Source organism: Mesoplodon bidens (genome assembly GCF_964165515.1).
Source record: "Mesoplodon bidens genome assembly, chromosome: 18".
Lineage (NCBI taxonomy): Eukaryota > Metazoa > Chordata > Mammalia > Artiodactyla > Ziphiidae > Mesoplodon > Mesoplodon bidens.
In genome coordinates this window covers 21,582,203-21,609,462 of record NC_138175.1, presented here as the reverse complement: position 1 = coordinate 21,609,462, position 27,260 = coordinate 21,582,203, and the positions used below count along the sequence as shown (strand labels likewise).

The 27,260-nt window shown below is 41.9% G+C and overlaps 1 long non-coding RNA gene across 6 annotated transcripts in view; it reads left to right on the top strand.

The window, feature by feature from the left end:
* LOC308605650 overlaps positions 1–27,260 on the top strand; it is a 541,064-nt gene that overhangs the window by 243,096 nt on the left and 270,708 nt on the right. For all 6 annotated transcript variants that reach the window (XR_014013722.1, XR_014013723.1, XR_014013724.1 and 3 more), the window contains one exon: positions 7,249–7,477. This is a non-coding gene — a long non-coding RNA (uncharacterized lncRNA). The remainder of the gene's footprint in view (positions 1–7,248; positions 7,478–27,260) is intronic.

The window sequence follows — 27,260 nt, the reverse complement described above, 5'->3', positions numbered from 1 at the left end:
GTGATGTTCTCCTAGGTCAGAGCCTAGGCCTCAACGGCCTTTGAATCTCAGTCTCTCTCTCTCTATTCTGTCCATCTACCATGAGAACAAGTCCAGGAGAGCCTGCTGCAGAATAAGACACCAGGTGGAAGAGAACCCAGCTTTCCAGTGAGGACCAGACTAGACTCCTCTTCAGCTGCCTAACTCTCAAACCTATGAAGGGACACAGCCAAGGTCAGCAAAGCTTCCTACCCGTCTTGTAGCTGGTGATGCATAATAATCATGCATAAGTGAGCCTAGCTAAGACAGAACTGCACGGCTAAGCCACAGACTCACGAGCAATAATAAAGCGTTTTTGTTTTAAGCCACTGAGTTTTGTTAGTTTGTTATACAGCAGTAGTTAGCTGATATACATATAGTCTTCACAACAAACTGTGAAAATACTCCTATTCACCCCCATTTTATAGGTAACTGAAGCTTAGAAAAATCACATCATTTGTGCTAAATCCCATATAGTAAGAAAGCATAAGAGTAAGGATTTAAATTCAGACAGCCCTTTTCTAGAGCCAGAGCTCTTAACCACTTTGCTATACTGACTGCCCATTATGGTCCAAATTTTGCAGTTAAATTCGAAATAGGCAAAGTCTGACACAGACTCAAGAGCAAAAGCAAGCTGCGAAGCCAGGCCTGCCTGACTTCAGCCCTGTTGCTGTTTCTGCCACACTAGCCCCTCCCACACAGAAGGATAGCGCTGAGAAATGAATCTCATGGTGAAGGAAGGTTGAGATCGGAACATGCGGGCTTTTGGACACCAGGCCAAAAGAGCTTTACCCGTGTTTTGAGATGTTAAGCAGTTGTACAGTTATTTGAGCAGGGGCAGTACAGGAGCAGGTGTCTCTTTCAGAAAGTTTAAGAGGCAGCAGGGGTGCTTTCCAATAAGCCACAACCCGAGAATGAATTCGGTATTTGTGTTTTCTGCCCAGAAGAATATCTCTCTGCAGAAAGTGGACCTCTCTTTAGCTTAAAAATAAATTCAGGATGAATAAACCTCAAAAACTTCAGGGGCTAGGTCAGAAAGTTCTCTCCCATGCAGAACATAAATGCCAACTTTGTGGAAACTTGAAGTGTCCATATTTTTTAAAAATCATAAAATATGTTGGCAAACTTAACTTCCACAAGGACCCCTACCATGAGGATAATCTTAATCCAGCACAAAAGAAAAATATTGACAGGAATTGAGGCTGGCAAGTTGCTCTCCCCTGTGTTATGTGATATACTGACTCCCCTGATTATGTGACAGTTTGATGGGCATGGTAGAAAAAAAATGCTTCAGAGTATAAATATTAATGCTTAATGATTTGTGTAAACTGGACAGCAAAAACAAAAGTACAGATATAAGTTTTTCACATATTTTGCCTTGTTCACAGTGTATATTATTTACCCCACATGTTTTCCATTTTTACAGCTCGTCTGTGTGACTAGGAACAATATTTCTCAAATCCTGAATTCTCATATAAGTTTTTCTTTTTTGAAACAGAATAGAATTGAAGTTGGTTTGCAAACTGGCATCTCAGGCATTAAAATTGAGCTTTAAAAGTTTCTTCTGTGAGTATTATGTGGTATCAAAAGGAATTCAGTGGCAATATCAAAAAACATCAATGCATTTCCAAAACTATTTTTAAAGACCATTCCAAATGATACAGTCTCCATGGAAGAAAAATGTGTCCAAATTCCCTTCTGGACATCATCTGTAAGTGGGTGGGTACTGGCCTTATTCCACTCTTTGAATTTGACAGCATGGCCCTCAGTGGTGACATGAGAAAAGAAGTTCCTCTGTTCTTTGCTAGAGGTAGAAAAGAAGCTGAGTTCTTGCTCATGCACCCTGCATGCCATGCCCTTCCCTAATGCCACCACTGCTCATACCTATGTCCTTGAGCAGCACTAATGTAATCCTCTGCTGCTTTTTCCCACCAGCTGTATGTTCTTAAGTTGCAACATGTAGCCAAACTGAGAATGGACTTGTGAGTTGATAGCTTACCTGGCTGGTTCTGGTCAGCCCCAGTCAGGTGGGAACGCCTGGCCAGGCTACAGCATTGACCATGCATAGTTAATGGCAAGGGAGGTCTGGGGTGTCATGTTCCACCCTAAGACTCTTCATTCACCTGAACAACAGATATTTCTGGCACACAGACCTGCTGCCAGACCTTGTTCTTGGTGCTGGGGATGCAGCAGTGTGGAATGCAGCAAGACAGACATGGCCCTTGGAGACCATGGGAGAGAGGCAAATAATAACCAGACAACAAATACCAGAACAAGGTGATTTTTGATTGTGATACGTGCTCTGAAAGGAGTAAATATGGTGACACAGTAGAGGGCAACTCTACAGCAGAGGGTATCTATTATAAGGAGATGACACTGGAGTTGAGCTCTGTGTGATGAGGCAAAGCTAGTCATGTGAGGGTGAGCAGACTACCTTCCAGTGAGAAGGAAAAGGAAATGCAAAGGCTGCAAGATGAGAGGGAGCTTGGCATGGTTGAGGAACTGGAGCAGGTGGGAGAAGATGAGGCTGGGAGAGTAGACAGGATCCAGATCACTTAAGCATCTGCCAACGGTAGCAAGGAGTGGTAAGTTTTTTGAAGGTGGCAAACAGAGGTGAAATATGGTCTAATTCATTAAATCTTAAATCCTCACTAAAGGTTAGGGCTTCCCTCCAATCTCTGCTTTGTAGAGGAGTTCCCCATAGAGGGATTCTCTACTTCCTTGCTGGGCTGAAGCCTCATCCTCACCCCAGGGATTCTGCTTCCTGCCTGGGTCCCTACCTGGTTGCACTTCCTTGTCTCTGACCTTGGTGATCATCACTATCTAGGTATCGTGTCTCCATTACCCTCCCTTCAGTTCAAACAAGCTAGACAATCACGCTGGCAAGCCTGAATTCAGTGTGCTATCTCTTTGCACGCTGGTGCTTGAACCACTGTGAGTCAGCCGCAGAGTCCGGATGGGTCTCCATGCTCTTCCCATCTTCACTGACCTGTGCCACACATGTCCTTGCATGTCTTCTGAGGGCTCAACTCATGAGAGATACTCTAATGCTTAGTATCTCCAAATAGAAACAACCGAGAGTAGAAGAGAGATACATTGTATGCTTTGTCTTGTTCTGCTCATGTGAATCTTGATTGTTATAGAGAGACAGGGTTTCCCAATCCTGATTAGAACATTAGTCCTTCCTCCCTCCCTCCCTCCCTCCCCCCTCACTCCCTTCCTTCTGTCGTTTTTCTGTCCTTTCTTCCTTTTCTCCCACCTTTACTCTTTTCATCCTTCCTACCTCACTATCTATAAGAAGGATAGAATCCTTTAAGGGATTTATGAACATGATAATCATAATAATACTGGTAATAATGGTAATATTACTGGTACTAATACTAATAATGATTATGATGATAATAAAATAATCATAGCTGGCATTTATTGAACATTTAAATGTGCCAGGCATTGAACCAAGCCCCTTACATACATATAATCTCATAAATCCTCACAACTCTAATGGGTGGTGTTAATATCTTTATTTTAAAACATGAAGAACTCGAAACCTTTTAAAGGTTAAGGCACTTGTCAAGGTTGCCCAGGAAGGCAAAGGACAGCACTAGCTGGCCCAGATGCAGAGGCTGTGTTCTTCACTGTACTTTTTGTGATGGCTTGTATTGCTAAGCATGACTGAACCCGTATCCCGTACTGAGAACTTTGTAAAGTACGCACATGTAGAGACAAAGCATCTTTAACTCTCATGTGGGACGGGATGGCTGTAATTAAATAAAGGGCTCCTGGATCTAGGCAGACAGGCAGTTCTGATATTGACCTCTCCTTCCTCCTCTTAGAAGTGCTGATAGAAACCCTCAACCACTGTGTTTGGTGGGGAAGGTCTGGCCCACTTGGAAAAAGCCATTGTGTGTGTGTGTGCATGTTTTTTACGTGTATCACTCTGTGTCGTGAGTGCTGAACCACCGCAGATTCCCTGTCCTTCACTCTGAGGTCAGTTTACATCAATAAGGTGGTATCTCCATCAATTTCTGTTTCCCCACAAGATGCTCTACCTACTGCTGGCTGTGCTTCTTTGCATGTTCAAAGGGAGATCTCTGTTTTCTAACCTGAACCCTTCATTTACCCCACACGTTCCCTCCAGTGGTCCTGGTGGTGATGCTGGTGGTGTATGTGTTGGGGAAGGAGGGGTCCATTCATTCTGACCACTATGGCTTAAGGAGGGACATTTTAGGTCCTCTTCTGAGGGATCCTCAAACCAATTTGAGGTTTATGCCAAAAACCAGATTATCCATTAGACAAATACAGCCACCATAATCCTTCTTTCCTCTTCAGCCTCATTAAATACCCCCGTCACCAGGCTCAGCAGTACCCCACGGGCGTGATAATATAATCACCGTATGCCCATTGGCGGGTTGGCTCAGTTGCAGCATTTACTTTCAGAATAAGTACACCTTCGAGATGACTTCTTTATAAAAGAATGTAATTTAAAAGAAAAACCAGAAGGGTTTTGTATTTTAAGTTGTTGATCACCGAAGAAACAGGTCCTGTTATCATTTACTTTCCTCTATCAAATAAGACATCATTGCACAGAGGTATTTATTTGACTAGGCAAAGTACACAAAGAGACATACACACAAAATCATCATGCACAATAGTCTCTAGGAAATTAGAGTCCAGGATGAAATATTATTATGCTTTAGGAAGTCTTTGTAGCCTAGAGAATTGTTTCTAAAGAAGATACCAACACTAAAATAACAGCTAGACACTTGTGTTTGTCCTGTGAGTTGTCACTTTTTAATATATTTTTAATATGGTGATATTGCATGTGTTTGGTCAAATTAGGGTGTATGTTTTTCCATATAAGTGAATTTTCCAGATAATTGGGCCTTAGCATTTACCCCATTGGAAATGGCTTATTTTAAGGTTTTTTTTTAAAGGGAAACAATTATTTAATGTATCAAATACTTCTTTGCTTTTTGAAACAGAAAATACAGAAACCAAGTTAACCTTTCCTTAATGTCACAGACTACCATTATCAGCAGTTGTGGCAGAGAGGAAAAGTACTGTATTTGAAATTATTTGATACTATGCACATGTTTATACTTTGCCACTCTTCACAAAGAATTTGGGGCAGTTTAGAAAATTATATGTAATACAAAAGGAAAAGAGCAAATAATTGAAGGAATCAAGATGAAGGGAAAATAGGAAAGCCAGGGAAAATATCCATGAGAGAGATCCTGTCTTCATGTTCTGGTTCCAAGTGCTGGAGATCCAGCTTTGAGTTACCAGAGGACCAACAAGGAAGTAATTTCTGCATTATAAAATACTGCAGTAGTGAGGAATGGTGGAAATGGCCTTAAAGTCGACCAGAATTAGCTCCTGAGCACTGTCAGGACCCTCTCTGTAGGCTTCTCATCTCTGTTTTTCTATGCACTGGATCCTTATTTTTCTACTGTGTAAAGTGGGAGCGGTGATTTGGCTTATAGGAAAGCATGCATTTCTCTACCAGTTCTGGTGGAAAAATCTTGGAATCGGACTCTGATTGGCCCAGCTTGGGTCACATGAACATACCTGGAGCAATCTCTCTTGCTATGGGGATTTTTATTATGATCAAACCAGTCTCATTCTAGTGCCTATATACTTGGGTGAGTCTGTTATCATATAAGGAAAAGAGATGCTATTCAAACAAAAGCAGTAGTCACTATATAAGCATTCCACACTAAACGTCAGCCAGATTTTCACCTAAGCTTCCCAGTGGCCAAAACAAAGCAGGAAACATGGTTGCTTACGTGATCCTCAATTTCTGTAACACAACAGGAAACAGGGGTTGGGAAGACAGTAGAAAAGAAGAGCCAGTTTTCTGAGGGAAACTCAGTTTTTCCTTGAGTTGATGCCAGAGGTTTCTCTCACTTGGTGGTATCTGAATTAGGGGACCATGGAATACCTGAATTTGAAGTGTAGAATTTTAAGGAGCTCTGGTCCCAAACTTCTGAAGTTAGAATCGCATTTCCTGGGCTGAGCGCGGACACATGACTGTCTGTTTCTCTTTATCTCGCAATCCTACTCAGTCCCACTGGGGTCTGGGCAGTCTGCCTTTGCCAGGATTCAGAACTATTCCTGTTGCAAACAGTAGCAAAAACAAACAAATGAAACATCCCAGATCTCATACCCATAGCAGGGAGTAGAGGTCTGCACCCTCTCAGAGGAGTACTCAGCCATACAAAAGAGGCTCTAAGAATCCAGAGATCTGAGTAACCCCAAGGAAGCCGTGGTCCCCGACTCAGGCTGCTGTTTTTAGACATAGCTAAACAGCTCATATTATTCCAAGTGCAAAGATATTCTTCCAGGTTCATGGTCATGGAGCTGCGGATTGACTTGCATTCTTCTGCCAGGGAAAACATTAAGTGGCCTTTGGGGAAGCTCATATTTGTAGTACATGGAGGGCAGTTTGCCCCTCTATTCCTTGGTGACTTACCTCTTCTCCTGACAATTCCATTCTAAACCACAACCTTGCAGGAAGTACGTGTCACTTCCTGAGTCGGAGATGCTATTCCAAGGCCTGTGGGTAGACTTGCATCCACCTCACCCCTCTGCCTGCCAAAAAGCTCTCTCTTTTGCCAATATTAACACCAATTGCAAAGTTTCCCTACCCGAGACTGTCACTTGCTTATTTCTTTACTTCTGGTCATTTGTGTGATTGTTTTGGAGGACAGGGTTCCTGGTTCTTTGTATTTGGATCCTTCTTTAAACTAGCAAGTGATCTGCTTTATCACCTTCACTGGGCCAAGCAGTACATGGCACCTTTCTAATTGTCTCCTATAGGTTAGAAAGCATATAAGAAGGCTTATTAGAATCACGTAGAAACGTATAAAGTTAGAGCCCACTGAGTTCTAAAGTGTGTGTGTGTGTGTGTGTGTGTTTAAGGGGCTTTTTGAAAGCTATTCTTAGCTATATCAAGCCCTTCTCATTTATATCTAATTTCAGGACTAAATTTTGGTTAACTTACCAGAAGTCTGGCATCTGGGTAAGTGGAACATAGCTGTTCTTAAAGAGACATCAAGTGTCCTAGAAATTACTCGCTCTGAGTCTCTTACAATGACTAGTGGATATGTTTTGGGAGCAGATCAGGGACCCAAATGAGTTGTTCTTGTGTCCATGGTGAAGAGAGCATTGTCACTTCTCTTGTCCAATGTATTATATGCAAAAGAGAGACACACCTGACTTCTCTTTCAGAGGCACGAGTGTGTTCTGGATGGATGTGGAGAGAAGAGCAGCCTTCCCCACACATGACTGCCTAGAGGAGCCGCCAGAGCGCTGGCACGTTCTGAAGAAGGCAGCAGAGAGACGTGACTGGTGGCAGAGGGAGCCCCGCGCCGAGCTGTCCCAGGGGCTCGAGACGGCGTCTCACCAAGCTGCCCTGGAACTTGCCCAGCTTTGCTTCACGTGTTCCAAGCTCATTCTGGTATGTGCATTTACATTTTCTCTGCCTTCCTCGGGGGACATGCTTTAAAGAGAGGGGATTGTGAATTTGAAGTTTCAGAGCTCAGCTTGCTAACGCTCCACTAGAGGAAATCGTGGGGCAGAATGACAGGATCACTCCCTGGGCTTTAAATACAAGAAAACAAGCCTGCCTGCCAGCCCCACTCTCACCCCCAACACCCGCGCGCGCACACTCACACACACAGTGAGACCTAAGACAAATTGCTTAATCCTCCCAGACCTGTTTGTCCACCTGTCAGAAGGAGAAGCATGGTGCTCAGCCTCCAGCCAGCTGGGGGTTACGACGATTAAGGGCAAAATGCCAAACGCGGGGGCTGCTCCATAGTCAGCACTCAATCTTTCTTTCTTTTTTTTAAAATAAGAAGTATAGTTGCATGCCTAGATACTTTAAGGGCCAGCTGTGATGGTCCTGTCTCCATGAACCTCATAATTTCTTCGTCTGGGAGTTGGTGCTCATTCTCCTGGGCTCTCTTGGAGGCTCTCTTGGAAGCTGGTGCTCTGCAGACCCCTGGGGGGGGTACAGCCATGGTTTACTTTGTATTTGTACTGTGTGTGTGTGTGTGTGTGCATCTCTATGTGCACCTGTGCTGCTGCTCGGATTCTTTTCAGTCCTTAAGTTTACTTGTCCCAGACAGGAAATGTGGCTTTCTCTCTCTCTCTCTCTCTCTCTCTCTCTCTCTCTCTCTCTCTCTCTCTCTCTCTCTCTCCCCCTCCCTCCCTCTCTCTCTCTCTCTCTCTCTCTCTCTCTCTCCCTCTCTCTCCCCCCACCACCATGCTGTGTATTCAGGAAGGCTTAATAATTTTGTGACAAGTTTATTTATTTACCACCATGTGAGAGCTATTATTCTGTTCAAGGCTACTTACTAGGTACTTTATACTTGGTGTTGTATTTAATCTCTATAACAGCACTAGGAGATGGGTTTTATTAACTGCATCCTTTTAATGACTATTTATATAGTCAATAAGACTATAATGACTTAGACCCCTACTGAGCAGATAAGGGAACCGAAGCTAGGAGGGATTGAATGACTTGCTTGGTGTCACAAAACTACCAGGTGGTGGATCTGGGACCCAAACCACTTATCTATGATTCTGACTCCGGCTCCCAATTGTAAGTAACCAATGGCACTCAAAGTGCGGCCCCCAGACCAGTAACATCAGCATCACGCAGGAGGTTGTTAGAAATGCAAACCACTGGGCCCAGCCCCAGACCTACTGAATCAGGAACTCTGGGGGTGGGTTCCAACAATCTTTGTCTAACAAGCCTGTCCAGGTGACTTGGATGCTTGCTCAGGTTTGAGAAGCCCTGCCCTGGATGCCATCAAGTCATGCCTGGAAGACAAGGGCCAGGAGAGAGCAATGGTGGGGTGCAGGGGCTCTGGCTCCTGACTGCCTGAGTTCAAAGCTGAGCGCCTCCACTTTCTAACCATGTGCCTCTGGGTACGTTATTCATCGTTCCTGTGCCCCCCTTCCCTCATGAGTAAAGTGGGGATGATGACAGACTTCCAGTCACTGTGAAGTTAAAATATATGGATACATGATACAAGTAATGATACTGATACATGGTACAAGACACTGAACCAATACCTGGCACATAGTAGGGACTTGATAAGTATTATTTGTCATTATTATGATTTAAAGATTTAAGATTACTTTTCTGAAATATTTCTTCACCATCCTGCCCAAAGCCTGAATTATTTTGTTGGTTTGATTTATTTTTTTAGTTGAAGTATAGTTGATTTACAATGTTGTGTTTATTTCTGCCATACAGCAAAGTGATTCAGTTATACATGTATGTACATACTTTTTTATATTCTTTTCCATTATGGTTTATCACAGGATATGGAATATAGTTCCCTGTGCTAAACAGTAGGATCTTTTTGTTTATCCGTTCCATATATAATAGTTTGCATCTGCTAATCCCAAACTCCCAATCCATCCCTCCCCCACCCCCCAATCCCTTGGCAACCACAAGTCTGTTCTCTATACCTGTGAGTCTGTTTCGTAGGTAAGTTCATTTGTGTTATATTTTAGATTCCACATGTAAGTGGTATCATATGGTATTTGTCTTTTTCTTTCTGACTTACTTTACTTAATATGATAATCTCTTGTTCCATCTATGTTGCTGCAAATGGCATTATTTCATTCTTTTTTATGGCTGAGTAATATTCCATTGTATACATGTACCACTTCTTCTTTACCCATTCATCTGTTGATGGACACTTAGGTTGTTTCCATGTCTTGGCTATTGTAAATAGTGCTTCAATGAACATTGGGGTGCATTATCTTTTCGAATTATAGTTTTGTTCGGATATATGCCCAGGAGTGGGATTGCTGGATCATATGGCAACTTGATTTTTACTTTTTTGAGGAACCTTCATACTGTTTTCCATAGTGGCTGCACCAAGCTTTATTTTTTAGTAGAAGGAAAAATCACTTGGGCCTGGCCTTGCTTAGGTTTCTGAATTTCCCTTCTTGTGGTACGTCAGTGTTCTGAGGGTTAACAATAGTCTTCTTCTTCTGAATTATCTACCCTTTCCTGAGAGGTGTGTGCTTTCCCTGAAGAAGGGTCTGCTGCCTGGGTTAGTGTAATATGATCTCAGGAGTAAGACTGGAATCTGTCTGCAAACATGAGTCATGTGGCCTTGGGTATGCTCCTTAACATCTGGAATCTTCCTTTTCCTTATATGTGAAAAGGTTGGAAATTATCTTGGGAGGGGACACTAATATTTATTGAGCACTTGCTATGTCCCAGGCATTATTCTAAGTGCTTTATGTGCATTATCTCATGTGAGCCTTAGTTACCTGCAAGGTAGGTAGTAACATCATCTCCACTTTACAGACCAACTGTCCCAGAGTGCTCACTTCTTGGTAGTCACACAAATAGGATTGGAGTCCGTAAAGTCTGACTCCCAAGACAACATGCTTTTTTTTCTTTTTATTGGAGTGTAGTTGATTCACAATGTTGTGTTAGTTTGTGGTACAACAAAGTGATTCAGGTATACATATATGTGTATATATATTCTTTTTCAGATTCTTTTACATTATAGTTTATTACAAGATATTGAATGTAGCTCCTTGTGCTATATAGTAGCACCTTGTTGTTTATTTTATATATAATAGTTTGTATCTGCTGATCGCAAACTCCTAATTTATCCCTCCCCCCGCTTTCCCCTTTGGTAGCCATAAGTTTGCTTTCTATGTCTGTGAATCTGTTTCTGTTTTGTAAATAAGTTCATTTGTATCATTTTCTTAGATTCCATATTTAAGTGATATCATAAGATATTTGTCTTTCTCTGTCAGACTTACTTCACTTAGTTTGACAGTCTCTGGGTCCATCCATGTTACTGCAAAAGGCATTATTTCATTATTTTTTTTATGGCTGAACAATGTTCCATTTTGTGTGTATATACACACACACATACACAAAAACACACACACATATACACCCCACATTTTCTTTATCCATTCATCTGTCGATGGACATTTAGGTTACTTCTACATCTTGGCTATTGTAAATAGTGCTGCCGTGAACACTGGGGTTCATGCATCTTTTTCAGTTAATTTTCTCCAGATATATGCCCAGGAGAGGGATTGCTGGATCATATGGTAACTCTATTTTTAGTTCTTTAAGGAATTTCCATATTGTTTTCCATAGTGGCTACACCAATTTACATTCCCACAAACAGTGTAAAAGTGTTCCCTTTTCTCCACACCCTCTCCAGCATTTATTATTTGTAGACTTTTTTAAAAAATAAATTTATTTATTTATTTTTGGCTGTTTTGGGTTTTCGTTGCTGCAAGTGAGCTTTCTTTAGTTGCAGCAAGCGGGGGCTACTCTTCGTTGCAGTGCGCGGGCTTTTCATTGTGGTGGCTTCTCTTGTTACAGAGCACAGGCTCTAGGTGTGCGGGCTTCAGTAGTTGTGGCACGTGGGCTTAGTAGTTGTGGCTCACGGGATTAGTTGCTCCGCAGCATGTGGGATCTTCCCAGACCAGGGCTCAAATCCGTGTCCCCTGCACTGGCAGGTGGATTCTTAACCCCTCCGCCACCAGGGAAGCCCATGTAGACTTTCTGATGATGCCAAGCCAACATTCTTAACCACAGCTATCTCAATGAGTTGTTGAGAGAAATAAGTGAAATGATGAATGTTAAACACAAATGGTGCCTGACACATGGAAGTGCTTATTAAATATTAGCTGGAACTAATAATAAGAAGAAGAAGGAGGAGGAGAAGGGGAAGAGAAAGAAGAGGGAGAAGAAGAAATAATACTAATAATATGGATGGAAGGGAAGTTTTTCCATTTGTTGCAGGTGGGATTTAATCTCCTGAGAACCAGGTAGAGAGACCTCTGTCTTGCCCACGAGTTCAGTCAGTACTTAGAAAAGATGCCTTTCTCTCTTCCCCTGCTGGTGCACCATTGGTGTCATTAAGAGACAGTTAACACACATCATCTTTCTTAGCTATTTTTGCCACCTGCCATCTGGAGTGCCTCAGCTCCCTTGGATGTGTTCACACTAAATCAGCAGAAGAAAGCATTAACTAATTTCTCCATTTCAGATCTGCTCATCTGGGTAACAATGACCTTTAAAACTAGTGTCACCCACCTCATAACCATGTGCCATATGTTGGATGTCAGTTAATAAAGCATGTTTAAACTTAGCAGGCTCCGTAATACCTTATGGCTGGCTGGTGATTAATTAGTAACTTCCTTACCAGCATCTTCTGGGCTAAGGCTGACAGGCGTTTTGTTTGCCACTCAGTGTCCATTTGCCTTGGAACCTCTTCAGGCATACTCCGCGGAGACTTCTTTGCAATCCTGAGCTTCCCATCCCATTCACTCTTGGCCGTTGGGGGCAGCACATTTCCTTCTGGAGATACTTACCCCCATACAGAAGAATATAGACTTGACATGAATCCTTGAATGCCAAGTTCTCTTTTACTGCTCATAATAACCTCACAGGACAAGGGTTTCGGTCCCCATTTATGTCCACTTAGCTGCAGAGGAGGGTGAGAATTGAAGACGCTGAGCGATTTTTTCAGTTTATGGAAGAATTTAGATTTGAACCTAGCTCACTGACTCCAAATGCCACGACTTTATTTTCATTTATGTCTTTTTCACTGAAATGCAAAATATTATGTTGGCTCTGTTATGTTTTCCTCATGCTTAGAGAGTCAAGCTCTGCTCTCATTCATGTCTGCATCAGAATGGGAGGCGTTCATTCCCAGTATCTCATCCAGTCTCCTCCCAGTTCTGCCCTCCCTTCCATCACCCTGATGGTCCACACTGGGAGGAATGAGCAGATTCTGACAGTCGTCTTGCCCAGGACCTGTGATTCCTTCTCTGATGACAGTCCGTTCACTACCTCAACCAGTAAGCCATGGGTGGACTCTTCTGGGCCCCCTGTGATTTACCAGAAATCTTAAATAACCCTGTTTTCCTGACCACATAGGAGGAACAAATATTAGCCAGTTTACCCTTTCTGAACCTTCGATTTCTAGGGGCTGTATTTGATCCCCAGGAAAGTAACTTCCATTCCTTGGAAGAGGCATTCTAAAGTGATTACCTGGGAATGAAGGGGACGACTGAGGGAGCCCTCACTTACACCCAGATGCCTCTGGAGCCACACATTCTATAGCTCAGGCGAAGCCAATAGAATCAGAATGGGAGAAGAGCTGGGCAGCATCAGAATCTCCTACAAGTCCTTGTCTTTAACCGTTAGGTTAAGCAGGGTTAGAAGGGAACAACCCAGGACTCTCAGGATCATAAACTGTTTGAGTTCAGTTGTAACACACTGGGGACCTCAGTGTAGCTACTATACAGGTCGAGATAAGAGAGCCAGGGAGGAGCTGGTGATGGTCAGACTAGCCAGGCAATAGAGTACGATGGGCCCAGCAACCCAGGTCACAGTATCCAAGGGGGCAGCAGCCTGGGATGCAATTCCATTATCATTAATGCCCAAAAGATTCTTTTGTCAGGGGGAGTGGCACAGCACCAGACCTAAATTTCTTCTCAGGTTAGAGCACATTGTATGTAGAGACGCAAAGAAGCAGGGAAAATACGGCATGTATCTCTCTGTTCTGAACTTTTCTTGACCACTTGTAAAATAAATTCCATATTGAAATGAACATGAATATAGAAAGAAGCAGTAACAAAAATTGCGTGAATCATTTTTTTAAACAAGAGGCTTCAAAGCACTTTGGTCATTTCAGTGGACTGCTTCAGGAACCACAATGTTGCCCACCTACCGCTACAAACCCACATGAAATTCTGTCCAAAGGCCCTGTAGTTTTTTTGTTGTAGAATTTGTCACAATCTTTACCTAGATTTTTTACCAATCTTTACCTTTACCGATCTTTACCATTCCACCTTTACCTAGTGTGTGGATGTATTTAGTTCATGGTTTGCTTCTTCCACCTAAAATGCAAGCCCTGGGAGAGCAGAGGCCTTGCCCGTCTTATGCATGGGAACACAAAGAGACCATTTAACCTACAACCGCAGCCCGTCCACCCATCCTGGAGTCCAGGTAAAGAGTCTCTGCTGTAGTCAATCTTCTCAACTCTAAACATGACACTGTCATGGCCACTGTGAGCAGCAGAGGTATTGGTGAGCAGGTGTAGGGGCATCAGCCAGTGGATGGTAACAATATAGAAGGTCAGCGAGCATGGTAGGAGCGAGACTCCCATACTGGGTGGACCAGCCTCACCTGCGTGCAGTTCTCAGTCGGCTTCTCTGAGAGTGGGCTTAGAGAGACCAGGTGGGGCAAGGCTTGCTTTAGGGAAGCTCCCTAATAAATGTAGGGAGTACCTGGGGGTAGAAACAGACTGACTAAGCATTAACCAAAGACCTTTCTGGGACTTGATAGGGTGTAGGGGAAGGGCGCCTTGATGGTCAACAGGCCCTGCGTGTTCCACGTTAGACCAGTTCATAAAAGGAAGTGCCCACCTCACTCCTGGTGTGAGCTAGCTTCCTCTTCCTAGGTTCCTATGAAGTATTTAATTAAATCCAATCACATTGAAATGCTGTGTTTGAGATTCCACTTTTCACTTCTTCATTTACTTTCTGGTATATATAAACGCCCTGGATTTTATTTAGTCAGATGTCTAACTAGAAATTGCACTTTTCAGAAAAGATAAAAAATAAATGATCATCTAATTCCCTATTTTCCACAGAGCCACTTAACTTTATAAAGTGCTTGGTACTAATCAATAAAAGTCTTTCATCACACAACCCAATAAGCAAGATCAATTCGAGGGAAATGCTCAAAAAAGAGCAATGGTTGGCACCCAAACCATTTTGTGAGGTCAGAATCACTTTTCCACATGAAGCTGATTCCTACTCATGGCCCAGAGCCATTCCACCTCCTGCTCTCTGATCTCTAGCTTTTAAAATTTGAGTCCACTGGGTCTACTGCTGAGAACACAGGGTCTACTATGATCAGCATCCAGTGAAAACCTAAAACCAGAATCGACACCAGATACATTGTGTTACCAGCTTGAGGCCCAGTTCAAGGGCTGCTTTGCATCCAGGAGAACCTGCAGGCATTGGTTTAGGGAGGAAAGCAGATACAAGGAACGTGTCAAGAGTCAGTCTTTCTGATGATGTTCAGATGGTATTTGGACCCAGAATTTCTGGGCTCGTTCCATAAACCCCCTCCCTTTCCCCCACCCTCTCCAAGGAAGTTGAACACATGGAAAACAGGAACAAAGAAAAGGGGAAGAGCCTTAGTTGTCATTGGGCTTGAGCCCCAAATCTCAGTACAGAAAATGTTAGTGGGCTGGGTTGTAGTGCAGGGTCCATATTAACACTAAAGAGATGCCTTGCCCACCAAGTCCAAACCTAGCTTTTGAATTTTACCATCTTCCATTCAACCACATGGGAAGAAAAGACAGAAGAGTGAGAGAAAAAATCCTGGGTCAGCTTCCCACTCTCACCTCATGGGTTTAAGAGGGAAAAGAGAGAGAGAGAGAGAGAGAGAGAGAGAGAGAGAGAGAGAGATTCATAATACAAGTGCCCCGTACAGCTAACAAATGTAGAATGATCACTTAATTGAAATTTGTTAATTGATGTTAGGAGTCAGCTATTAACCTCTATGAAAATAACTTTTCTGGAATATAGGTGGAACTTAATAAATGCTTGTTCATGTATGTATGTGTGTGAGAGAGAGAGAGAGATGGAGAGAGAGACAGAGGTAATTCACATGGATATTGATATATTCCCCTCATACATTATTCTGAACCTAAATTGGAAACACATCATCACAATCAATTAATAATTCCTTAAAACATGTCTAAAACAAAATTCATTGTTAAATAGGTTTTTTCTTTATTTTCTGTACTATGTTTAAAAGATACTATTTAAGGTTGCAGAATTCTGCTGTAAATAAAAGACCTTATTATCCATGCATATCAGCAAAAATATACATAGGTAGGAAATTGTTACCATGTAAATAGTATCAACAGGTAAAACACAATCCACGGTTTAAAGTTAGATGCCAGTATAATAAAGATCAATATATATTACTTGGAGAAAAAAAGTTAAATGTCTATTCCCATAGAACTCAGAAATGGATTATTGAGAATGGCAATACAAAATACTTCAAAATTATACTAGTTCTTAGGCTCTTTGGAACAGTTTTCTTCTTCAAATGAGGTCTAGAAATCAAAGTAAAAGAAAATCACTCATGTCCAAAGAACTCACTCGCAAAGGCTCTGCTTGTTCAGGAGGATGGGAGAAGCCGCTGGCTTTGGGTTGGGCTTACCTGTGTGAATCCACTCGCCCTTGAGGAGTCCTACCCCTGCTTAGGAGGCCGTGGGCTGTGTTTCAGTGCACCTCTAAGATGATCAAAGTGTCCCTGATTCAAATCTAACACAAGCACCAAAATCAGTTTGCTTTCTCTCTAGAACTTGTGCCTATGAACCAATTAACCAACATTTTTTTGCAAAATTGGTATTTCATAAAGGAGAACTCAGGGAATCCCCCCTGCAAGAAGTCAAAACATTGGGTCCTGTTGCCTCATTAGCATACTTACAACAATAGCAAGGTTGTAAGTTGTTTAATAAGTGCAGACCTTCACCAGCTGTCCCACTTTGACACCAGACGCCAGTCAGAGGTTGCTCTCCTGACAAATGGTTGTGAAGTTGGATCTTCCTGTTTGCAAAGAATGCCTCTGTTTTCTGGGAATGGGGGCTTTGTCCTGTTCTTTGGTGTATCCTCAGCTCCTTCCACATGTCAAATGTTTGTTAAGTGAAAAATAAATGAATGAACAAGTGAATTTCCTTAAATTCAGTTGGAAGGGTGGAAATTATGGAAATGAACAAAAAAGAAAGCATCTCTTTCTCCGAAAGATTTAGGCATTTTCTTTTGAAGAAGTTGGATGACTTGGTTTTGTAACACACAGTTTCCATCATCCACTATAAGGGACTCCAGCTTCACCAGATCTTATTTTGACTTGAAATGTTTCATGACAGGTTTATGGCATTAATTTCCTCCTCTTGGGTGCATGGTCTTTATCTGTGTTTTCTTCAGAGGATAAATCAACTTGCTAGGGCGAGACAGACAGAGTATCCGTTATGTGACTTTAAGAAACAGTCTTCAGCAAACAGACTATGAGGGATTGTGGCCCACTGAGGAGTATCCACTCGGCCAGGTTTTAATGCTAAGAGCCACCAGAACATATAAGTAATCAGCTTTTAAAAATAAAGGAGTTTTAATTAAATGATTTCTCTGAGTCCTATTGCTGACACCGTTGCTTCTATTTCTAATGGATTTTGAGACTTGTTGTTCAGAAGTTAATCCTGTTAATGAGATTCGATTTTCCTTTTGCCTTAATAGTGCACTTTGAAATACTTATGTTGAAGCCCGGGAATATTTGGTGTGTAGGATTGCTGTGGTTCTCTGTGTAATCTTGGCAAGTAGGACTAAGAGACTGACTGGAGAGAGAAGGGAAGAAGTGCAAAGACTGACTCCTCTGCCGTTTAGAAAAGAAAATAGGTCAGTGTTTCTTTCTTTGAATCTAGTTCAATGTTGTTCAACCTGTGATGCATGTATTACGATCAAGGGCCTTTAACCCGAAGGGGGCCAGCCAAGTCCCTTTAAACAATCTGGCTGCTTAATAACTATATAAATGGCTGTACACTTGATGAAAAAGAATAACAATTTCCTGGCATAAAGCAGGCCTGCCTGGTCTCCAGATTTCCTTTTGGCAAAATTTTCCTTAATGAGCTTTAATATTCTTTAATTTCTAAAACTTTTTTTTTTTTTTGCCTACCTTAGAGCTATGAAATCTATGGCTCTTGTAGAGACACCAGAAACAAATTTGTTTTATGCAGTCTTTCATCATAGATATAATAATACTAAGAACCTAGTCTGTGCAAGACAGGGAGGAAAGAGCTTAAAGTCCAACCAAAATTTAATTTGGCTGTTTGAGAAAAGTAAGTGAAAGGAAGGGCATGTCAATTGAGGGCTGCCTTAAATAAAGACAGTGTGATGTCAGAGAGGCAGCGGGATCTGCGGATGTGCTTGTCATGAAGGATGAGTGTTCACCAAGGGGCGTGTTGGGAGAGCAGTTTAAGTTCATACAGAGCAGGAGGGTACGGCTCTTGAGTGCCAGGATAAGAAGGCATGGGCTTTATTCTGTAGACAATGAGAAGCGATGCGTTTTGGTGGGGAGCGGAGTAGGAGAAATGTACTGTCCAGGCTAACGCCTGAAAATTCAGGTGAATATTTTGAATTAGGGAATATTTTCTTACAGTTTAAAAATACTGTTTCCCAACTTTGCAAGCATTATAAAGTCTGATTATTGTCGATGCTCTATTGACCTGAAAACTTTTATTAATAGTTGTAGTTTCATTTTATAAAATTATCATAACTGATGGATTTACAGTTCTGAAGCAGTTACAAAATCTTAATAATGAAGCCATTAATACGTACCTTGGCTTGAGGGTACGGTATTTGTGACAATGGAATATTTGCTCTGAAAGCAGCAATCCCCAAACTAATATATTTATATCTCTATGTAAGTTGCACAGATGTCTCCCCAGTTAACAGCACATCGTGTTGTCTTGACAAAGAGAATTCTTCCAACCATGTTGGTGCTTTCTTCCACTTCGCAGGGGGAAAAAAGATGTTTGAAATATAAAAGAAATTAATTATCAAGATGATCTTGAGAGACTTAAAAAATAATTTAAGAAGGAATTTCAACTTGTAGAGCTCACTGTTCCTGGGGCTTCCCTGCAAGGACTGTGAGGTGTGTGTAGGGGGATTGACAAGACTCACAGCTGTGTTTACATTTAAATGAAAATACAAACATATATGTTTAACGAAGACCATCTACTTATGCCCCTTAAAACCATGTTTTTTCCATAAAAGGAACAAGGAACATCCCACTCTGCCAATCCACTGAAATACCAATTTATTCTTTGTGAAAACAGTACATTGTGCAAGTCTGCGATATTTATTTATTTCATTAATTTTATTTATTTGTTATTTTCCTGGATCGATGTCTATGCTGAGAATCAGCCTCCCGAAGACATAAACAGCCTCGGGTCCTGTTCTATTAATTACTGAAAGTGAAACCTGAAAAAACTTTACGGTTTCTTTTGGCTACATCCTGCTCCTCCTACTGCCAGCATTTCTGTTTCATGAAACTGACACCCAGATGGTCCAGGTGACCTACCCTAAATTATGTACCCAGTGACAGCACTGGGAGTGGGGTGACGTCCTTGACTCCCCACAAGGTGCTCATTTTGACCTGTTTCTGGCATACTCATCTAAGGTACTTACTGGGAGAATGTCAGTAGCACCTGAAAAGGATCTTCTTCAGAAAAAGATCTTACCTGTCCAGTGTATTCCTTCCTGCTCTCAGCCGACCACTGTCCTAGCTTGGGGGATGAGAGCAATTAGTACTGATATCAGAACTAATAATGAAGAAGTCTGGGTGTGTAATTATTTCCCTAACGTGTGCTGCTTTGTTCTAATTATTCAGCCCAGGCGATGTCATAGCATCTGTACTGTTATCTGCATTTTATGTCAGGTGAGACTTGGAGACGTCAAGTTGCTTGTCTAATATCACACAGCTAGTAAGGTTCAGGCAGAGATTTGAACCCCAAGTCATTCTGAAGTCAAAGTTCATCATGATCTTTGCGATACTTGATTTACTTCTCCCGGCCCAAAGAACTGTAGGCAGAACCTGTCTTAACAGACCTGCTGACTACCTATCCCTCTGCACACGTTATCCCTTTTGCTCTAAAGTCCGTGTTGATAAAATGCAGTAACTGATCAGAGTTTAAGGACCACCTCTGAAAACAGAAATACTTATTTCCACTTAGAGCCTCTGGGTCTTCAATTTCAAGTATCAAAGCAAAACTTCTAGGCATTACACGGAGATCTTACTGAAATGACTAATGCTGCAACGTTGGTATAAAGCACTTTGGGAAACTCCCAAAGCTAAATTACATTCCTGAGTCAAAAGCCAAACTTCTCTTCCAGGGCTGCTTAATTGTAGTTGAGCAACTACTTATTTCCAGCCCTTGGGGCCAAGTTCACCAAACCACTTATTTTTCTAAGATGCAAAAATGTTTCCATGCATGTGATTTTTGCAGTTTTGCTTATTTATTCATTCATTTATTTATTTATCTGCCTATTAAAATAAATACAGCTGTGTACAAAACTGAAGAGGTGACTACTTGGATGAGAAAAAGCCGCCTTTCTGAAAGTATCTAGAACTGAGATAGACAGGAGATGTAAATGTGCTTCCTGCTCAGTGTCCTGGGGGAGGCACAGGACAGATAAGGGTTCTGAAGAAAGGAATTTGAATTCTAGCTCAGCTGCTCACCAGCTGGGGTACTGAGTGTCCTCAAACTGAAGCTAGAGATTTGGCAAAAGTTAGTTTCAAAGGAGCAAAGATCAAACGTTGTAGCCATTGTGCATTTAGAAGAGATGCTTAATAGGTATTCCGGGGTAAGTTTTCTTATGAACGTGGGAGCTAATGTGAGTTATGGACAAGCCATGACCAGTGGAGGCAAAACATGGGGAGAAGGAGGGGGGGCTGCCCACTCAGAGTTTTTGCAAGCAGGCTTGTTGCCACTGGCTCTTGTTTCCTTTTGGGCTGTCTTCAAGGCACCGTCAAGTGTTTAAAATTGACTGACAGCCATTTTTTTAGTACTGTTTCCCCCGAGGCTGTAAACTCCACAAGGGCAGTGAGTAAATTGGCTTTGTTCCTTGTCACACCCCAAACATAGTTCTTTGCTTGACACCTGGCAGGGATGTCCTAGAGGTAATGGTTACGGTTATTACTGAAGTTATGACTATTTTCCGTATTCAGATTTCTATAATAAACTCCAATTTTTTTCAGTTTTATTCCACTCTGTCATCTTGGCTCCTGTGTTTGCATTTGTTTGGATCTTGTAGCTGCTTTTTCAGTTTTCACTCATTTTTGTCTCACCGTTCTTAATTTCCACAGGTGCACGAATCTCTTTTCCTATTCTGCACTCAGGTGTCACTCAAGTATCTCAGCCTCATTTTCTTCCATTTTAAAACAGAAATAATACAAAAGTTCTGGGTGACTACAGAAGAAAATGTGTGTAAAGAATCCAGCCCCGTATGCAAGAGATAATTATTTACTATCCTACTGCAAATCTTGTGACCAGTAATGGGCTCAGTACACTGGACTGATGGGGCAAGAGCTGTAGTTATCCTAACCTCAGCCTGGAGAAACGTGGTCATGAGAAATAACCAGCTAAGTCAGGCTTAGTTGTGTAATTTTTCCACATTGTTTATGAAGGTGATTTCCAGAAATAAAGAGTTCTTGTGAAAACAGAGCAGAGTAGAAATCTGTGCATGCTGAAGTCCACATGCTGTACTCAGTTTACAACTGAACAAAAATTTCATTTGCATTTAAGTACAGAAAAATGGTACAGACAGAGCTGAAATTTATTTGACTGAGAAAGATTAAAAGAAAAAAAGAAGATATTCAGACAGAGGCAGGCATAAGCAAGAGCGTGTGTTCCCAGTGGCCATGATGCTGTGTGATTCATAAGGTCAATTTTTACAATTACAAATTTTGCATAGGTCACTCCTTTAGCATGGGAGATAATTCTTTCCAAGACGTGCTCTCTCTTTTACCCGAGCTCTGTGTGGCCTGTCACACTCTTGAGGTACAACATTACAATTCAGCAGTGTAAGAGATTCTAAATTTGACCTAAGCTTTGGCAAAATTAAATGTGCCCTAGCTAACTCCAAATCAATGTCGGTTTTCCATCGCCCCTTTCAGATATTTGCCATTTTAAAGTGGAATGAATGTATGAATGACTGAACTCATTTATATATCATAAAATGGGCTAACCTCACCTACCTAAAGATCTAAACATAATTATAGATAGCCTTAAAAGTACATAACAAAAAGTAAGCTATATAAAGAGGAAGGTATGGAATCAAATTATATGCAATATGCAGACATCAATTCAATGCATAGTTGAATGGCTGAATGTGCTTTCTGTAAAGTAGGATTTAGTCAAGCAATAAAAACTTTTACTCTGCAAAGATTAAACTAATCATATTGCTGAATGAAGGTCTGGCCCAAAAGCTGAAAAGAAAAGAGAGAGATTAAGAAAAACAGGAAGAGATGCTACAGGAAAGAAGAGGGGAGCGTGAGTGTTCATGGGCAGTGGTTCATCAGTTCATTCCTGGTGCTGCCCTCAGAGTGACCTCGCTGGTGTCTGGAGTCATCTTGTAAGGCTCCTGCTCAGTAACCTTCATTATTTTCTTATAACCTAGAGGGAAAGGCCAACCTGGTAACTTGACAGTCAAGACCCTCCCCACTCTGCCCCAGCCTCCTGATCCATGTCTGTAATTCATTCTTTCCCTTGAAAATCCAGGACTCATCCAATCATTCTTGAAACTTGTCTCCTACAGAATTGATCAAGGGGTGTCTGCTCAGCTTTCTCTTCTCATTTGAGTGTCTGTCTTAGCCCGTTATTAACCGTTAGAATCCTACCCGTCCTCTAAGGCTCAGAGCGAGTCCTCTTTAGTCTGAGACCTGTCTTGCCCTGGACCTTGCCAGCTGAAGGACTAGACACTGTGAGCTTCACATATTTGGGGAAGTATAGTGGCTAAAAGTCTGAGCTAAGGAGCCGTCCACATCTTGGTGACTCCTTTCTGGGTGTAGTGACCCTGAGGGTGCTGACTTATCCAGTATAACCTCAGTTAGCACCTCTTGAATATGGGATGATGTTAATCTAAGTCTCACATCATAGTTGTGAAAATTAAAAGAGATACTGTAAATAAAGACGCATGGCAAGTGCTCAGTAAAAGGGCTCATAACTCCTTATCCCACGTTTATGTACTGATCCTGAAGGGAGGCTCTTCGGAATCCAGTGATAATTCGGATAAGCCCATCTGTGCAAGCAAGAAATGCAGAGTTACTGGTTCATAGATCCCTTCTCCAAAATACATTTTGGCAAGTTTTTTCTTTTAGGAGAAATGAGGATTGTATGGGAAGTTTACTGAAAGACAGATTTCTCAAACCCCATTTCCAATGATTGTGTGTATGTAAGCTGGACTAGTGTAAGTCCAGGAATCTGTATTTTTAACAAAAACTCCAGCTGATTCTGATGCAGAAATCTAGGGAACACACTTTGACAAACATGACCTAGTAGAGACGATACTTATTCTAAGATTGGAAATTTGAGCCACCTTATTTAGGATTGTACGACATAGATACTGTTATTATCATACTGAGTCTTTGTATTTGTGTGTGATTGTATTGATGTGTAGTTCATATGAAGCAAAGTGCACAAACCTAAATTTTACATATATATATAAAATGTGTGTGCATATGTCTAACCACCACCCAGATTAAGACATAGAACATGTCCATCAATCCAGAAAGTTTCTTTATGCCTTTTTCCATTAATATCCACCTCATAGGTAACCACTAATTTTTTAAAATAAATTTATTTATTTATTTATTTATTTTTGGCTGGGTTGGCTCTTCATTGCTGCCCGCGGGCTTTCTCTAGTTACGGTGAATGGCGGCCACTCTTCGTTCCGGTGCGCGGGCTTCTCATTGTGGTAGCTTCTGTTGTTGTGGAGCACGGGCTCTAGGTGCATGGGCTTTAGTAGTTGTGGCACGCAGGCTCTAGAGCGCAGGCTCAGTAGTTGTGGTGCACATGCTTTGTTGCATTGCAGCATTTAGGATCTTCCCAGACCACTGTCCCCTGCATTGGCAGGCGGATTCTTAACCACTGCACCACCAGGAAAGTCCCTGTAACTACTATTTTTACCTTTATTTTCAGAGCCTAATTTTTTACCTGTTATTGGACTTCATATAAATGGAATAAAATGATATGTATTCTCAACATTACATTTACGAGATTCATCCATGATGCTATGACATATTTCAAATCTCTCAAACATCCTCTCTCCCTTTTTTCTGATGAAAGTTACCTTCCTTGTCAATATCTGGAATTGCCTGGAGGGACCAAACTTTCTGATTCTTAAACACCATAGCACACAGCTCACATTTTCCAAGCTGACTTACTGAACAGTTTCAAATGTGACCTTTTAAAAATGATGCTGCTTCTGACACAAGCACATGTTTTCCTATCCAGGCCAATATTTTACATTCAATACTGGGAGTAGGCATGGGGGGCGGGGCAGGGATACACGTCCTGGGCACGATCTATACTTAAAAATGACATTTTTCTGAACTTGGAAAATAAACAGCAACCTGCAGAATGAATCAGGGTGGGGAGCGCCATTGATGAAATTGGCAAAAAGGAGCAGCCCATTTTCAACTCATATACCCCTTGAATTACATTAGTAATTTGGTGTGTCATCTGTTATTCAGCCAATTTTATAGAAATTATAGAGATTCATTCCTAATTAAGAATAATCTGATGGTTGGGCTTGACCCACTTAAATTCTTATCTTTATGATATCAATCTTTTATAATGCTTCCAGAAGCCTTGGCAAAGGCTCTAATTTTATAAGTAAAAATTAATTAATTGGGACATTAAATGTGAAAGATGCTTTTATCTTTTCCCTGGTTCATGCCTTCACAACAGAATGCAATAATTAACAGTTTTATTCAAATATATGAAATAATTCCTTGAAGATTTCTAACCACTTTAAGTCCTCCAAGAATCAAATGATATGATGTCAAGATATCAACAGACAAATGAAAGTGGATTTTTTGCAGATATTTTACCGAGAGAGTTCTCCATAGTAATCGCTTCCACTGGGGTAAGGCTAGGTGTTACAAAGTTAACTTGGGACCAAATGGTCCCAAGAAATTCCAATTCCCCAGAAAATTCCAATATAATTTTTTGTTTAAAAAATGTACCCTTTGGGGCTTCCCTGGTGGCGCAGTGGTTGAGAGTCCGCCTGCCGATGCAGGGGACACGGGTTCGTGCCCCGGTCCGGGAAGATCCCACATGCCGCAGAGTGGCTGGGCCCGTGAGCCATGGCCGCTGAGCCTGCGCATCTGGAACCTGTGCTCTGCAGCGGGAGAGGCCACAACAGTGAGAGGCCCGCGTACCACAAAAGAAAAAAAAAAAAAAAGTACCCTTTGTTCAGGATTTTCAAATAATTTTTTTCAGGATTTTCAAAGCTTTTTCTCGAAAACAAATCTTCCTAGCTAAACTCACCTAATTTGACTAATCAGAAAATGAATTATTAACCTGCATCTTGAATTGATTTGAATGCATCAGCATGAAACTAGTGTTGGACGTGCTTATCTATGTTGGTTCCATTGTTCATTTGCCTGTCCCTTCATTCATCACTACTTCCTAGAGTATGGCACATCTGGAAGAGGATAATTAAGAAGACTACACAAACTCCCAGAGGCTAGCTAGGATTTGCCTAGTTCCATGAACTGAGTAACCGCCTCGGAAGAGTGTGGCTTGGCCAGTCTAAAGAGAGGCCTCCAGTGGTGTGCCCCAGCGCTCTGACTTGCCTGAAAGTTTTATTAAAAATTTGGGAGACACTGGAGAGGATGAACTCATCCTTTCAGATGAACTGATTTATTCAGATAACATGAATTGAATAATAACATGAAACTGAGTGGAGAGGAAGAAGCCAACTAGCATGTCTGAGAAGGGTATGGTTGTACTTCTTCACAGATTCTACTCTTTCTCACCAAAGAAAGGGGAAAGGTAGGTTTAGGGTAGTAAAGTAACTTGCTCCAGATCATACAAAAGTGCATATTAGAGCTGACCACCTTCCTAGGTTGGTCTGTAGGCCACAAGTTTTTTGACACATTTCATATTGATAGATGGGGGCCTATCCCCCCCAACCCCCTTGAATCTGGGTCAAGCTTAGTGACCTGTCAGTCCATGGAGTATGGTGGAAGTGATGCTACGCAACTTCCCAGGCTTGGTTAGGAAAGACCCTGCAGCTTCTGTCTGGTTCCTTTGGGACACTCTCTCTTGGAAACCAGCTACCATGCTGTGACTAAGCCAACGAAGCTCGTGGAGAGACACAGGTTGCAGGAAACCAGCACCCCTGGCCCTGACCTGCAGTCCTAGCAGGGCTCTCAGCTAACAGCACCAACTTGCCAGCCATGTGAGCGAGCTGTCCTGAAAGTGGATTCTCCAATCCCTTGTTGAAATGTGCCCCACTGGAGGCACTGATGAACTGTTTCTCCCGTGGCCTGCCCAAATGGCATATTCAGGAACAAAATAAATGATTATTGTTGTTTCAAGCTACTAAGTGTGGATGTGGTTTGTTATGCAGCATAAATAACTGGACACCAACACTGGTGCCCTCTTTGTATGTCCTGTTGCCTCCTAGAAAGGAAATGTCTTAAAGACAAGGTGGTGACAGTTTTGAAGGATGGTTCACAGTGATGGGAGTGCAGGTAAAGGCCTGAGTGTTGAGCATCAATTCCATGAGACTGAGTTCTAGGCAAACAGGGTTTGGGCATTTAACTTGGATTTGTCAGTTGAGCCCACAGTTGTGATGGGTTAAGTGGAGTGACCCAGCTGCTCCAGAGCATTTGTGGTTGAAATCAACTGGAGAACAGGCTCAGCAGAAAGGACATGTGGGTCTTCAAATGCAAAGAGTGCAAACTCATCTTATTCCGACCACAACCAGCAGAGTATGCTCAGTTTGGGGAACCATGGTCAGGAAAACCATTGAAAAAGTTGACTGGTATCCTGCAAAGATCGAATAAATGATGAATGGTCTGCAAATTGGGTCCCATGTGGAAGAGATGATGGTACCGTTAACATCCAGCCAGCCAGAGCCAGTGAAGTATGGATCAAAGGTTAAGAACAAGGACCAAGATCAAGGATGCAGTGACCATGCAAGGAAAGAACATCCACTTTGAAGCCAGGTGGCCTGGCTGATCATCTCAGCTGTGTGGTTTCTGTAGAGTCCTGCACTCCCAGACTCTCAACTCAGTTACAAATTAAAAGGATAATCTCTACCTCCCTCACAGGCTTATAGGCACAATGTTTGGACTATTGAAGATAATTTATATGAAAGCACGGTATGTGGGAGACCCTCAATACTTCTTTGCTGTTAACCTCAGGAATGTGGATTTGGGCTTTATTTTATTTTATTTATTTTTCTTCCCCATATCCTTGTCTTTATTTTTTTTTGCAAAGTTTATTTTTTTAATAGATCTTTATTGGAGTATAACTGCTTCACAATACTGTGTTAGTTTCTGTTGTACACCAAAGTGAATCAGCCATATGCATACATATGTCCCCACATCCCCTCCCTCTTGAGCCTCCCTCCCA